General features: G+C 42.0%; 1 protein-coding gene across 1 annotated transcript in view; it reads left to right on the top strand.

The window, feature by feature from the left end:
* The window catches only part of ATP6V1G3 (ATPase H+ transporting V1 subunit G3), a 29,949-nt gene that overhangs the window by 849 nt on the left and 13,855 nt on the right, over nt 1–15,245 (top strand). The window lies entirely within an intron of this gene.

Below are 15,245 nucleotides of genomic sequence, written 5' to 3'. Positions count from 1 at the left end.
ACTAATCATCTCTGCATTAGGTCTTTGGTAAATATTTTATAACTGTGTGGTGTATAATAGGAATGGGCAACTGTCACAAGGCTGGCCAGATACTCAAGGGCCAATTGTGTGTTTGTGTTTGTGTGGCCTTTTGAAAAGTTTTTAAAGCTTAAAATACACAAAAGGCTTAGCAAAATGTATAAAAAAAATTCAAAAAATCATAAGATCAATAAAATTAAATTATAAGATTAATTCTTCATTCAGTATTATGAAATTCATTAATACCCCCCCACCCAATATGAATTTTAAAAATTCTCCAATCAGACATGAACAGTTATTATTAATGTTCTATTGATATGTAAATCAACCTTAAATATATTTACATTTACTTTAATGTGGTAATGGGATTATGCAGACCGGCCATTCCAGACCAGCCTGGGAGTAGAGTTGAGGTGTGACAGCCATATGATGCACACCCCAACTGTGCCCCAATGGCGGTGTGAGGCTGTGTGCCACTCTAAACAGCACATGGCGTCACAGCATTCCTCTGGCGCTGTGTTTACACAATGTAGTGCCAAAGGAGCACCTTAAAGCCATGATGCTGTGCCTATTGTGCCTTTTCCAGGGTGCAAAAAGGAGCCTCTTTCTGCAGCTTTTTTTGCATCTTGGAAAGGCCAGATCAGGGCCATGGTGTGCAGTTGCCACAGCCCCGATACAGTACAGCTGGAGGCGACTGCAGGCCACCCCTTAGGGGTGGTCTGGACAGCCTCATTTCAACTAATGTTGAAATAAAAGTTACTTAATTTTACTGATATCGGCTCTTCCGTTGACTATACTGTGTTCAGTTCCTTTTTCCCTTCATTCTACTGCATTTGTAGCAACTTGACACTCAATTCCACTTGCAAACCACAGTATCAGTTTTTTAAACAATAAAAATTCTGAGATGCACTGAGGGCTCCAGGGGTGCAAAAACAGATTGGGGCAGAGACGTAGCCAGGATTTTGGGAAGGAGGGGTCCAGACTAAGTGCCATCATTATAATGGGGCTTGGGCGCAGCAGCGCACGCCATTCATTGTATCTAATGGAAGGGGGGTCTGGACCCCACACACCCCTCCCCCCTTGGCTACGTACCTGATTGGGGGTTGGCCCATAGATTGTTTTCTGTCTATCCATGGAATATAGCATCAGAGACATAAGATCTTGTAAGTATTTTCATTTGTAGCAGCACATATACAATAACCATAGGAATCTGAGTGTTCTTTTATCTTTATCCAAGATTTCATCCCCTGCTGCTGTCTCTCCTTCCACCTCTCTCTCTCTCCTTACTTCTTTGGGGTCTGTTCACAGCTGCACATTTATTAGCAGATGTTATTAATACTTTTGCTAAAGAAATTGGCTTACGTTCCATGCATTGAAATTTTGCCCCACTGTTTTATGTCACCTATGACTTTTAAAAAAATCATTTCAGAGCAATTGGCTTCATTTTTAAATATCTAGCACAAAGGATACCTATAGTCACAATCAATGCTTTGGCAATTCTGCCACCTCCCTAGGTCTCTACTTTGAAATAAGGTATGTGAAAAGTTGGCACAAGGTAAACCCTCCATGGCACTGGCAGCCCACCAGGGTAAGGTGCCTCATCTTGCCGTGTTCAGATGATGCAACCATCCCATTGCTTTGATCATGTACTACTAATGCCCCATGGCACTCTTTCCAGATCAGGGAATGTGGCACTTAAAGCCAGGAAGCTACAAAATGATAGAGAGATCTGCATTAGAAAGAAAACAGAGGGGGGGTGTGGAAAAGGCCACCAAAGGAAATTTAAAATAAATTCTAGAGTGTTCTAAGAATACAGGAGGAAAGGGGGGATCTTCTCCATGGAGAGGAAACCCTTCAAGAATGTGGAGGAAAGCATTGCTTCCAACTGGGCTTTTGATTAATTAATAATCTGCAAGCCTGCAACACAAACAGAAACAATTTCCATGTGCACTTCAGCAAACACCAGTTCCAAGGTGATCTGTTCCAGTCAGCAACAGTTCCCACTGCTCAGTGTTCAGCCATCAGCAGGATTCAGTTGTAAAGCAAAACAAGGAACTGGCCCTTTCTGAACAGATAAAGACCTGGAATGTTAAACCAAAAACATGACCTTCATTTTCATGAAAGGAGATGGTTGTGTAACCCAAACCTTTTTAAAAAGTTATAGATTTCATGATTTAAGCTTATTTGCCCTGGGGGAGGAAGAAAAGAAAAGCAGTTCTAAAGCTGCATTATAAAGCTGAAATCATAGTGAATGTCCAAGAAACAGAAATGAGAATGGATGGCTCAAATTATTGCTGTCTGGCAGGATGGGATGCAGAAATAGACCCTTACAGAAATTGGAAATGTTACATTATTTTGTAATTACAACTCCCAGAGCCCTCTAGCATGATCATGGACACACTAGCTAGGGGGTTCTGGGTGCTGTAGTTCAAAAAAGTCATTTTTCCAACCACTGGTTCCTTCTTTGAATTCAGATGTTTGAGCACATTCATATTCTTTGAAGGGCTGCTTTTTTCATTCAATTTTGAAAACAAACTCAGCCAAATAATAAGGCCTTGGACTTTATCGCACACACAATTTTCAACGTTCTGGGGACGGAAGGAGGATGCTCATGTGCACGCGCGCTCTGCAGAAAACAGAGTTTATCGCACACAATTCAGTCCTCCAAGAGGCCCCGTTCCGTCCCCTGGCGTGCACCCGTTCGCGTCCAGTCCTGATGGGCGTGATTTTTGCCTGACGGACTACCTTCCGTCGGCAAAAAATGGTGCCCGTCAGGACTGGACGTGAATGGGTGCGCGCCGGGGGGCAGAATGGGTCCTCTTGGAAGACGTCTTCGTGTGCAATAAACTCCGTTTTCTGCCGGATACGCGCACATACGAGCATCCTCCTTCAGTCCCCAAAACGTTGAAAATTGTGTGAGCGATAAGGTCCCTTGTCTGCACTGGCCTTGACATGTCCCCATTACCTCAAACTCCTTTCTCTTGCCACCATGGCTTTCTGCACAAGTGTCCTGCTGAACTGCCTGGTGCATCTACACAGATCATTCACTCAAGTCTGAACGAGGCACCCAGCAATGATGACATGGATGGGCACTTCATTCTGACCTCTTCCTAGAAGATCTTCCCAGAAGGCTGGTATAGTCTGATTCTGCCGCAGAACATGCTGGATGTTATCTAGACTGTTTGCACCAGAACCAGGATTTGGGATGTGCATCGTCTGAAAAGGATGGCACCAAGATGGTGGTGGTAATGTGGGAACAGGCCTAATAATGGAGGGAAAAGAAACAGACCAAGTGAAAGATTTAGAAACAACCACAGTCCATTCCATTCTTTCTTTTTAACCTATGGCAGTCATGTAGAGCAGGAAACTGAAGCAAGGAAACAAGCAAGTTGATAATAAACTCCCACCACTCCAAAGCCTTGTTTGGTTATAGATGACCAAACAGAGGCTGTCGTACTTCGGACACATCACGAGAAGGAAAGACTCATTGTAAAATACGATAATGCTGAGAAAGGTAGAAGGAAGTAGGAAGAGAAAAAGGCCACATGCCAGATGGATGGACTCTATTAAAGAGGTCACGGATATGGGGTTGCAGGAATTAAGCAGAGCAGTGGAGGCCAGAGGATTTTGGAGATGTCTCATCCATAGGGTTGCCATAAGTTGAGATTGACTCAAGGCCAGTTAACAACAACAACAAATCTATCTCTCTCTCTCTCTCTCTCTCTCTCTCTCTCTCTCTCTCTCTCTCTCTCATGCAAGTATGCATTATTTGCAGAAGTTGTGAGGGGAAAGTGTAGATCTGTCTGTTCGTAGGTTTCCATACCCTCTCTGCAAATGTCCATGATCAGTACTCAGTACATGCATGCTGTGGAAGATGGTGAAATGGAAAAGGAACTCATGTGATCTCATGGATAGGGCCTGGAGTACAATCCCATTCCTCAGTGGTTATCTGAAGGAGACTTAAACCTGCCTCTTGCTCCTACCTAATGGCAATGATATACACTATCAGAGCTGGAGAAACTGACTTTTAGACTAGAAATCCCTTTGAATTCTGGGTATTATAGACCCCAAGAATAATCTTTTTCCAAGCTCTGTGCCGTATTACCACCACCTTCTCTTTCCTACCATGACTATTGTTGCTTCTCCTTCCAACACACATATCCTTAAGAATCTAGTGCAAGAACACTTTGTCCCAGCTAAGGTTAACAAAGAGGAAGTAATAATGTTTAGCAAGGAGGCAGTTGTCAATAGTAAACACTGGAGCCAGTAAGGAGGGACAGGGGTGAAATGTTTTGGCATTCAATCCTATGTCTGCATTCCAGCTGGAAGGTGAACTTAGAGTGTATCTAAAGTGCATGCTCTGAGATCTCTTTTGCTCTTCAGACCCCAAAAAGCATTTTTTGTTCTTCTTCATACTTTAAAAAAAAACTTTAAAATTATTTCAGTCCACCTTTAAGAGTAGTCCCAATGAATTTGTCAGAAAGATAAGGAACAAAGCAAAGCAAATACAATTACAACTTTGTTAAATAAAAGCTCAATAGAAACTAGGACAGAGCTGGGAGCTCCTCCATGCCCGCTGTTCCTGCTGTTCACTGGGGAGGCAATAGCTGTGTTGAGAGGAGACAGCAGCAGAGGAAAGTTAGGGTTTGGAAGGAGAGGGAGGACAAGTACCTTCAGCTTGCTTGTCAGAGCTTTATGTACCTCATACTGCTTCATGTTTTATTAGAGGAGTTCTGTCCTGTATCCACCTTGGCAATCCTTGTTGCAACAGATGTGAAATTATTCAATGGAACAGTGGCTTCCAGGTTGCTGTAGATGCACATGATGGGAGGTTACAAACTCCACAGCTGGATTTATATCCTTTCATTCATGTTTGCTATGTAATGCAAGGGAGAATTTATGTGAGCTTATCCTGTGGGGGGGGGGGGGGGCGAGGGGGGAGATTCTTCCTGGAATGATTTTGTTAGTAGAGAAATATTTGTTATCCAGTATTGTTTGGTATCCCTATGGTATGCAGAGCCAGTCATATCTCAGGCTAACCCTACTCACCGTCACCTGCAAACCATATTCCAGCTCAGAAGGCACTGAACCCAAATTCATATCCCTGCCACCACCTCTTGTGTGAGGAGAGCCACACATCTGGTATGAATCAAGGTCTGCTATATCCTGACCTTTGCTGTCAGTTGTGTCCTTGAATGACCGAACAACAGGCCCTTGTTTGTGCTGCCTATTGCACAGAAAAAGTTAATATGATCCAAACCATTCATTAGTTTTGGCTTTGCCTTGAGTGAAACAGCAGGTTTAGATCTAGATTGTGTCATGAGATGCAATCAGGTATAACAGAGTTCCAGTCATATATATACACTGACAGTGGTTGAAACCATCCGCAACGCTGCAGTCCCGGTGCCAATTTATCAATGGTGTCCAAATTCAATGAAATGGGAAACAGAAGGTTATGGGTGTGACTAGACCAATGGCATTGTGGGAAAGCTCAGAGGCTGTCATACTAGAATGACATCCAGCACTTGCTGTACATCAAGCACACCTTTCTTGATTTTGCAAGGTTAAAAACCACAGGCAATTTCAAGAGGCCAAGGTCTGGGGTAACATGGATGCATTCCTGAAATTGTTTAATGGGTTTTATTTACTTATCTTCATGTTTTGAAGACTTCTAAATTTACCACATGCACACAATTGGCCAAAGCCTAACTTTCTATGCTTACCCTTGTTGTTCTGCCATGCATCGTAGCAGTAGACATAAGGAAAAAAACATTTACCTCAAGACTGGGCCAAGGCAGTTTGCTTTCTGAAGCAAAGAATAAAATGGTACTACATTTCTATTCCATGTACAAGACTGATCAGACTGACAGATGGTTCTTAGCTTCAATACTGATAGCTGGAGAGGCAGCACTTGAAGAGAGCAGGCTAGCTTAGGAGGCTTCCAACAAGCCTCATGGCTAACATAAGCATACACACACACTATATTTCCCAATTGTCCCAATTTGACAGGGTCAGTCCTTATTAATCCTCCATCTTACTTTTTCAGCTACTTTTCAAATGCCCCATTTTCTCTCTTCTACTCCTATTTTCCCCTGGTGAAGCTGAATTCAAAGTGCAAAAGTAGTTTGCATTAAACTCAGCAGGATGGAGGGGAAATCCACTATTTTCTACCCCCTTTCCCTGCAACTGCCACCAGAAGCAATTGCCTCATTCTGAGTAAATGATGGAACCAGGTTTAATTTGGCACTTCAGAAATGTGCTTTCAATAGATAGATAGATAGATAGATAGATAGATAGATAGATAGATAGACTCTATATATATATTGAATCTGTGAAGTGCTTTCACAGTTCATATAACCATTGGCCTTACAAACACATTGTGATCATAATGCCCAGATCCTTAGATTCTAATTCAGTACTGTCCCGTTTACAGCTACCAACTTCTGGCCTCCTGAGTAGAGTCATGTTCGCAAACCTGTGGCACATGTAGCCTCTCTGGCACATGAAGCCATGTCAGAGGGCACACGGTGGCCATAGCTAGAAAGGGCGAGGAAGTGTGCATAGTCAGCCTGGTGCCTTGCCACAGCCTGGTTCTCCAATGGAAAACTGAGCTGTGACAAGGAGGGGCAGTGCACAGGTGGAAGCGCTGCCCCTTCCAGCTGGGAGCCTGACCCTTCTGGGTGAAAGTCCCACCCCTTGCACCTAGAAGTCTTGCCCCCATGCCCGATGCTCCTCCTCCTCCTCCTCCTCCTCCTCCTCCCAGACTTGGGTGAGTGTGTGTGTTGTGTGCCTTCAAGTCATTTCTGGCAAACCTATCACAGGGTTTTATTGGCAAGATTTGTCAGAGAAGGTTTGCTATTGCTGTCCTCAGAGGCTGAGAGAGTGTGATTTGCCAAAGGTTATCCGATGGGTGTCTGTGGCTTTATGGGGAACTGAACCCTGATCTCCCAACCAAGAGCACTAGTCACAACAAACCTGTTACAAGATTTTCTTAGCAAGCTTTGTTCAGAAGCTGAGAGAGTGTGATTTGCCTAAGGTTACCCAATGGGTTTCTGTTTCAAACCATTACACCACGCTGAATTTTGTTGGTCCCACCCTCTGGAAGTCTCACACATAGCAGCCAGTGTCACCCAGTGTGGGAATGCCACTGAGTTTGGGCATTCGGTCTCTAAAAGGTTCACCATCACTGGACTAGAGTTTGACTCTGGTCATCTTACTGTGTCCCCAAAAAGAATGTTCTTTGATAGACTTCAAGGGAAGGAGGAGTATTTTCTGTCCTTTCTACATGGGCTCTTTTCCACTTTCTCTTCCTCCTGATGCTTGTTCCACCATTGCTTTGTTCTTGATCCCCTTTATAAAGCACTAAATTCCATAACAGGTTTCTCTTTTTCTGACACATTTCTTGGTTTCTGTCCATCTTTCTGCTGCCCATCCAACATACGGTGATTAACCCATCATAATCCCACAATTGCGCTAATGGTTTTCATGCAACGTTGAGATGAAACATGATTAAAGTGCCATTATTCCATGATTAACCAGGCAAGAAACAGCAGCAAATAATTAACTGGATTTTCCCATGAATGACTTTTTGCTGTTAATTGTCTGGTTATTCCCTGGTTATTCACGGGATAATGGCTCTTATGTAAATCTCATTTTAATTGCGTTTTAATGTCAATTGCGTGATTTTCACAGTTAATCACTGTTTAAACTCTACATCCCCCCCTCCTGTGTGATAAATTCCTCAGTAATATTGAAAGTCTTATTGGGAGAATTTTACATATATTGACTCTGAAGAAATCTTATTCGCAGTAACCAAGCTTTTGGCTGCAGCCTCAGACAGGTAAATAAATCTTTAGCTTGTGGCTAATACTAATAAAATCTGGACAGATTTCCTACCAAATTTGATTTCAGTTTTTGAGATGATTCTGAAGAACAATGCAAGGGATTTCTGTGGGGGGAGGTTAACTGATAAGATTACTTCTATTTCTTCTGTTCCTCTGGTTCTCAAGACAGTTTGATTGTTCTTATAGGTGTCACTCAGCATAGACTTTACTCAGTCTCTGTGGGAGCATCAGTACCAATTTAAAAGATGAGAAAGGCCCAGATTTTGTTCCTATTCTTTCAGATTTTATTTTGGAGAGCCATAGATGTTTTTGTGTGTCCCAGAATATTTTCTGTCAGTTCTCCTTACAATCAGAGACATTTTATACCACTTCTCCAAGTCAGTTTGTTTTAACCCAGTATAAAATTAGAAAGAACAGGAACAAAATCTGGAACTTTTCTATTAATCTGGATGTGCTCTGTGTCATACTAGAATACAGTGCTTCAGTCCCCACCCCACACTCTGTTTTAAGGGATTTTGAAACTGAGAGGCTATGTCAAAACTAGGGAGGTAAATCTTCACATGCTTCATGATGATAGGCAGGGACAAGTATTTTCCATAATATTCAGGAGAAAAAGAAGGTTTCTCAAGAGGGCAAATCCTTAGGCAAGGCCCGCGCTCTCAGCCTCAGGGGAAGGCAATGGCAAACCCCCTCTGAACAAACCTTATCAGAAACCTTGTCAAGAAAACCCTGCAATGACATGAAGGCACAGAACAAAACCAAAAATTTACACCTTGCAAAGAGTTTCAGGAAATTTCTACATAAATTCACACCTGTTTTCTGCACAAAAACCATGGGTTTTATAGAGGCAACAGAATTTTAATGTGTAAAACAAAACAAACTTCCACATTTTCTGCACACACAAATATGTGTTTTTGCATGGAAAAACTGGGTGTAACTTTGTGCAGAATTAATTCCTCGAGACTTTGTACAGTGCAAAGACTCTTCATCACTGCTATTCTTTTCACAGGAGTTTCTCAAGTGTTCCACACAAAAATCAAATGTTAATGGATACTCCTTCCACTAGACACCTTCATATTGTGCAATGATATTGCAGCTTGAATTGATGGACAGCCTGAACTGGAATCAGGCCATCCAGAAGCATTTTCATTGAGTCAGCCATCTTCTGCAACTGTGTTTGCTGGAGGCTTCATAGTGGCAGTTGAATACACTGCAGTTTAGTCATATTCAATAAACCTTAACCTTGGGAAAACATGTTCTTTGGGTTCCTTATTTTAAGTGAACCACAGGCCTTTAAAAGAGTTTGTACTCATCTGTACCTAATCCAAAAGTTTACTGTAACATGTAGATTCTGGCAAGTGCAATTAAATCACATGGCTTGGGTGAACGGATGATACATCTCAAGACGAAATGATAGTCAATAAATCCACATAGTCCCTTGTCACATTGATTCTTCTGTGGAGAGGCTTTATATGACCACACTTGATCTCTCCTGGAATCCTTGCAATAAGCAAACTCAGCAAGATGAGCCATCTGTAATTTGATTTGAGGCCTCAGATGGGGGATCGATCTATGCTCCTTAAACCTACTCACTCAGATGCAGGTACTGACTTGAAACTGAGCTGCCCACCAAGCAGAAAATTTTCTGCTGGTTCAGTCAGTTCTTTCCAGAGCTGTCTTGAACCAAAGATCCACTGAAAAGACTCACTTTCTTTGCATTGTGTTCTTCACTGTGCCATGCCCAGAGGACTCGCATTGTTCTGTGTCACATCTGATACAGTTTCACATGTATGGAGCAACCAGATTCAGTCCATTGAGGCATGGCAAGCTCAAGTAAAAGGGAAAATAAAAAAGAACAATTGCCTCAAGTCTCAAATGTGAGCGGTCACCAAATGTGGCTTATTTAGAATCTGAGCCTTCTCAGATGCTGTTTCACTCCATTGACTTTAGCCAAGCAATGCCAGAGTTACACCAGCAGGACAGATACAGAAATTGGGACCCATCATGTCTCATGAGAGGCTTGTGAATAAGAAACAGCAAGAAGGAGTGCTGTGTGCAAAATGATTTCAATGCACTGGGCTCAGTAAGACGATTTCAATACATTGGGCTCAGCATACAGGATTTCCCGAATTAGAGACAAGATGTTTTAGTGGGGTTGAAAAAGAGATTGTTTGACAGCAGTAAGGTACAGTTGATCATTGGAAGGTTAAACAAATGGAAAAAGCTTGCCACCCATGGTCAGTAGGCAGTTACACATGGTACATTTCTATTGTTAGTTTTGCATTTGTAGTTTTATACACATTACAAAGTCACAAATTTGCATATGCAATTAAAAAAAGAAGAAGATAGCTTTGCAAAGTCAGTGCTATGCAGATATGTATGATCAGAAGTGCCATCATCCCCAGCTAGCCAGTGGGCATGCATCACATCTAGATAGTATCAAGATACAGAAGGCTGAAGTAACATAACTCATTTACATTATTGGCTCAATAGTAGCAGTGCTTTCCCACCACACCTCATTGGCTAGTTAGGGCTGGGCATGTCATCATTCAGTATTCCATCCTCCATCACCTCAGAATCCCTTTGGTTGTTGCAAGTGGTGGGTTAAAGGGGGTATCTGCAGTCATTTCAGTGGTGCCACAAGCATAAGTTGAATTGCAATATTTATAATATCATAGGTCTGGCTTAAAGCATTGTAAGAACAGGATCATCAAAAATCAAAGAAAGGGTCCCATTCTATGAATTCCTTGAACATCTTTTATTGCTATAATTGTTGTTTTTATGCATTGACATTGTGTTTTAATATCTTATACTGTTTAATACTGTCTTAAGGGGGGGGGGGATAAAGTGTTTTTAATTGTCATATTTTATATTTTACTGTTGTTTACCGCCCGGATTGGTTTGCCAGAGGGCGGTATACAAATAAATATTATTATTATTATTATTATTATTATTTCATTTTATTTCTTATTTTATTTTTTCAGCTCAGGTTATCTGCCAAATTGTGCTTATGTGTGGTCACTTTAGGTTTCATCTTATTTATTTATTTCACTATAATTAGTTATATAGCAGTTAACACATTTGAAATCAATGACTTATTCATCTTTAGTCGTATGATACTGGCAGAGGATGAGCAGCATGGGTTTAGAGTCAAAAGAGGTATTTTGTAATTGGACATTCTCTTCATATCTCTTTTAACTTGAATCCAAAATGGATGTATTATAGAAGACTTGCCAAATGTGCAGACAGACTGCTGCAGACAAGTTACGTCTCCAACAGATGTACTGGCAAGTTGGTTTTTTTTAAAAAAAGTCTTCTTCATTTTGCTTTGTGTTAAAGTGCCAGCAATATATTAATATATAATTTGTATTTTAATTGTAGCTATAGTGTCTTGCTTCACTTCAGAAGGCTCCATTCCATTTTGTTTTACTAAATGTTACACCAAGCTTCCATTTCCAATGGTTTTAAAAACAATTTTCTGTTAAAAAAATCATTATAATGAACTGGTCATTTGGGGGCACATGTATATTGGTGCTGGTGTAACACATATCATGGATTTTTCTGAATGAGAAAGTTGCATTTTCTTGCATTATTCATTTTTCATTGTTTTATTATGTATTGTTTTAAATATATTGTTAGATGTCTTTAGTCACATTATGGAGAGAAAAGCAAGATATAGATGTATAAAATTGTGTTGTTGTTGTTGTTGTTATATTCCCCCATGTTTTATTTGGGACTCCAAAGACTACTGCAATTTCTCAGAATTCAGATTCAGATATATGTACATTTTGGTCCTGTCCATACTAGTGCAGGACAGCCCAGAATATCCTTGCCCTACAGTTGCCCCAACCCACCTCCATTGCAAAGACCATATGTTCCAATATCTATTGGCTCAGTAGCATGTATGTATATGATCAGCCATTTGGCATTGGAACAAAGGTGCCCAGTTATGTGATCAAGGCTGGGTGCCTCATTCTGACTTCAGAGCTAAGTGCATCCGTCAACACTTTGAATCACTTAGTTCTGAAGTCAGAATGAGGCACCCAGCCTTGATCACGTAACTGGGCACCTCATTCTGACCTCACAGTGAACAACTGGCAGCAGCAATGGACATGCCAAGCAGCAGAGAAAGACACATTTCAACAGCTACCTGCCATCAGAATGGAGACTTCCAGAGCTTCCAGGAAGATCTGGAGCAAAAGATGATGTACAGTACTTAGACCCAGGTTAAGAGTGCTATATCCTGGTTCTGGTGTTGAACAGACTGCCGTAATCTGGTCTGTTTGCATCAGGACAGGGGTTTGGGCTGTGCATTGCCTCATCTCCCCACAAAGAGGATGGGGGGGGGTATGCTTTATTTGGCCTGTGCAGACAGGATCGTAGAACGGTCCATTTAAACAGGTTGGGTGCTTGGACATTTATAAGTTGACACATTTTAAAGAGATTTCATAGTGGGAACCTATCCAGTGTTGTAATTTAATCAACACATCCTGAGATGATGGATTGAAATATCCTAGCTCAGTCAGACCTTCTAAATTAAATAATTTTGGTAGGTTAGGTACAAGTGGAAGGAGAGAAAGAGAGACAAGCACAGCGCCACCATGCCTAGCCCCCGAAGAAGCTGAAAGGCCCTCCCTCCATCTCCCTCCAGTCCATCTGCCTTGGTCCAGGCCTCAGAGGGAGAGGAGAACTGCTGGACCTAATCCCCTTCCCCACCACCATTCCCTTCTCCTTTTGTGTTATGTCTTTTTAGATTGTAAGCCTGAGGGCAGGGAACCGTCTAATTAAAAATAATAATTGTAAACTGTTCTCATAGCCTTTAGGGCTGAAGGGTAGGGTATAAGTACTCTAATAAATAAATAAAATAAAAATTCTTGGCTGCTACTGCCCTGGCCCTGGAGGGAGAGAAGAACATTCCAGTATCTGCTAGGCTTGATTCCCTTCCCCACTGCCACTCCCTTCTTTTGTGTCATGTCTTTTTAGATTGTTAACCTGAGGGCAGGGAACTGTCAAATTAACAATCTGCAAACCACTCTGAGAGCCTTTGTGGCTGAAGAGCAGGGTTTAAATACTCTAAATAAATAAAATAAAGTGGAGGAAGAAAAGGGGAAGATTAGCTGTGATTTAATTCTCCTTGACAAAAACTGTAAAGTTACTTTTAAGATTAAAGTATAAAAATGACATGGAGAAACCATCTAGAAGTAAGCAGTGATAAGATAATAATCTACATCCATTAACTGCTCAGTTCTTGCTGTCTTCAATTTGTTTTTATATTCATCTTTCTTAACAGCAACTTTTAAGCTTTGTTTTGTGATCATCTGAGATCATCATGTGATGTAATGATTTTGTCATCATCATCGTCATCATCATCATCCTTTCTTCTTTTCTACAGTTCTGCTGTGACCAAACAAGGAATCAATATCTGAAGCCAGTTTTTTAAGAAGTGTCAGTCATGTTTCAGGAATGTCCTAGCAGTTTGTCAAGCCTACAACTTCTGGCATTTTGTTTAATATGAACCAAACAGAATGTGTTTTCTCTTATTTTTGCTTTAGAATTTTTGGAACAAATACTTTTGCATATATGGATCAAGACAAGATTTTAGAATTCATTTCTTAAATTCTGAGTACCCAACTCCCAAATAAGTGTATGTGGTAAAGCAACAATTATTATAGCATTGTGGCCTGCTTACCTCTACTGAGGGCAGCACAGCAGGGGAATATGCCAAGGAGTAGTCCAGAATCCAGTCCAGTCCAGTCCAGCCCAAGAGTCAGACAATACCAGTCACTCAGTCACAGCAAAGGGCAGAGGCAAGAGCGTAGTCACAAGGCAAATCCAGAGGTCACATAATTTGTATCCAAGAGCAAGGAATACAGGAACAACAAAGCCGCAAGACTGGTTGTTGGCTACCAAAAACCTCTGCAGCTAGAAATCTTTTCAGAGATCTCTGCTTCTCTCAGCTGAAACCTATTAGCTCTCCTCTTAGCTTCTAGCCTGGAAGACGTCCTTACAGACTCCCTGACCTGCCTTCTATCCACAAGCCATAGCACCTGCAGCCTAGAGTCCATAGAGTTTGTTTCTCTCTTTGGAGCTTCTTGAGCCTGCTCTGGGACTGCTGATCCAGGCAGCCCAAGATCTGTCTCTGAAGTTTATCGCACCGGGTTCTCGGCCCGGCCCAGCAGGAAACGGAAATGAGTGGGGGACGGATTTTACTGCACACACCCGTCCCTCACTCGTTCCGTTCCCCCTCTCTTCCCTGCCCCTTCCGTTCCAGAGGGGACGCTTTTTGAGAACTGTTCAGAACAGTTCTCAAAAATTTCCCCCTCTGGAACGGATTAAGAACAGAAGAGAGGGGGAACGGAACGAATGAGGGACGGTTGCGTGCGGTAAAATCCGTTCCCCACTCGTTCCGCACTCGGCCCTGCTCCTTCCGTTCCGTTCTCAGAACGGGTGGAAGGAATGCAGTGCGATAAAGTTCTCTGTCTCAGCCTCCTCCATTTCTTCAGAGTCTAAGTCCTTTGACTGTGCCTCTAAGTCAGGCCCAGGGCAGTCCATGACACATTGGTTATTGCTGTTGTTACAGTTGGTATTGATTACAAGAATACTTTATTGTGAACTGCCATCAAGTCAACTTCAACTTATGGTGACCCCATGAATGAGAGACCCCCAAGTCACCGTGTCATCAACAGCCCCGTTCAACTCTTACAGAGTCATGGCCGTGGCTTCCTTGGTTGAGCTTATCCAGTTAGAACATATTCTTCCTCTTTTCCTACTATGTTTTACCCTACCAAGTATTATTGTCTTATCTAGTGAGTCAAGAGCCAGTGTATTGTAGTGGTTTGAGCTTAAATTAGAGGTTAGTGCTCTAACCATGGTTATTGCAAAGTGTCCAGGTATTGCCATTAACATACATAGCAATCATTCCATGCCCTCCAAAATTGATTCCTGGTTCTGATTACTGGTATTTCAGAGGGGTTAAGTGGCTTTTCAGTTAGTGTTTCAGCAAATCTACTTTACTGAAAGCTGCCAGGTTAGCGGTTAGATTTTTTGAGATCACCCCTCCAAAATGGTGGTGTGGGGTAAGGGGGCTTTAGAGGGGCAAGAGTGTGTTGTTGTTATGTGCCTTAGAGTTGTATGAGGTTTTCTTGGCAAGAGTTGTTCAGAGGAGGTTTTCCATTGCCTTCCTCTGAGGCTGAGAGCAAGTGACTTGCCCAAGATCATCCAGCAGGTTTCACGGCAGAATTGGGAATCGAACCCAGAGTCATAATCCAAAACTCAAACAACTACACCACACTGGCTCTCTGCAGAAGTTTGGTGTGGGGGAGATACAAAAGACAATGGGTCTGCATGTGGCTCATGGATTGCACTTACCCCACCCTCATCCTT

Source organism: Sceloporus undulatus, chromosome 4 (assembly GCF_019175285.1).
Source record: "Sceloporus undulatus isolate JIND9_A2432 ecotype Alabama chromosome 4, SceUnd_v1.1, whole genome shotgun sequence".
Lineage (NCBI taxonomy): Eukaryota > Metazoa > Chordata > Lepidosauria > Squamata > Phrynosomatidae > Sceloporus > Sceloporus undulatus.
Note: the sequence above shows the minus strand (reverse complement) of the source record. Positions and strands in the feature narration are given on the sequence as shown.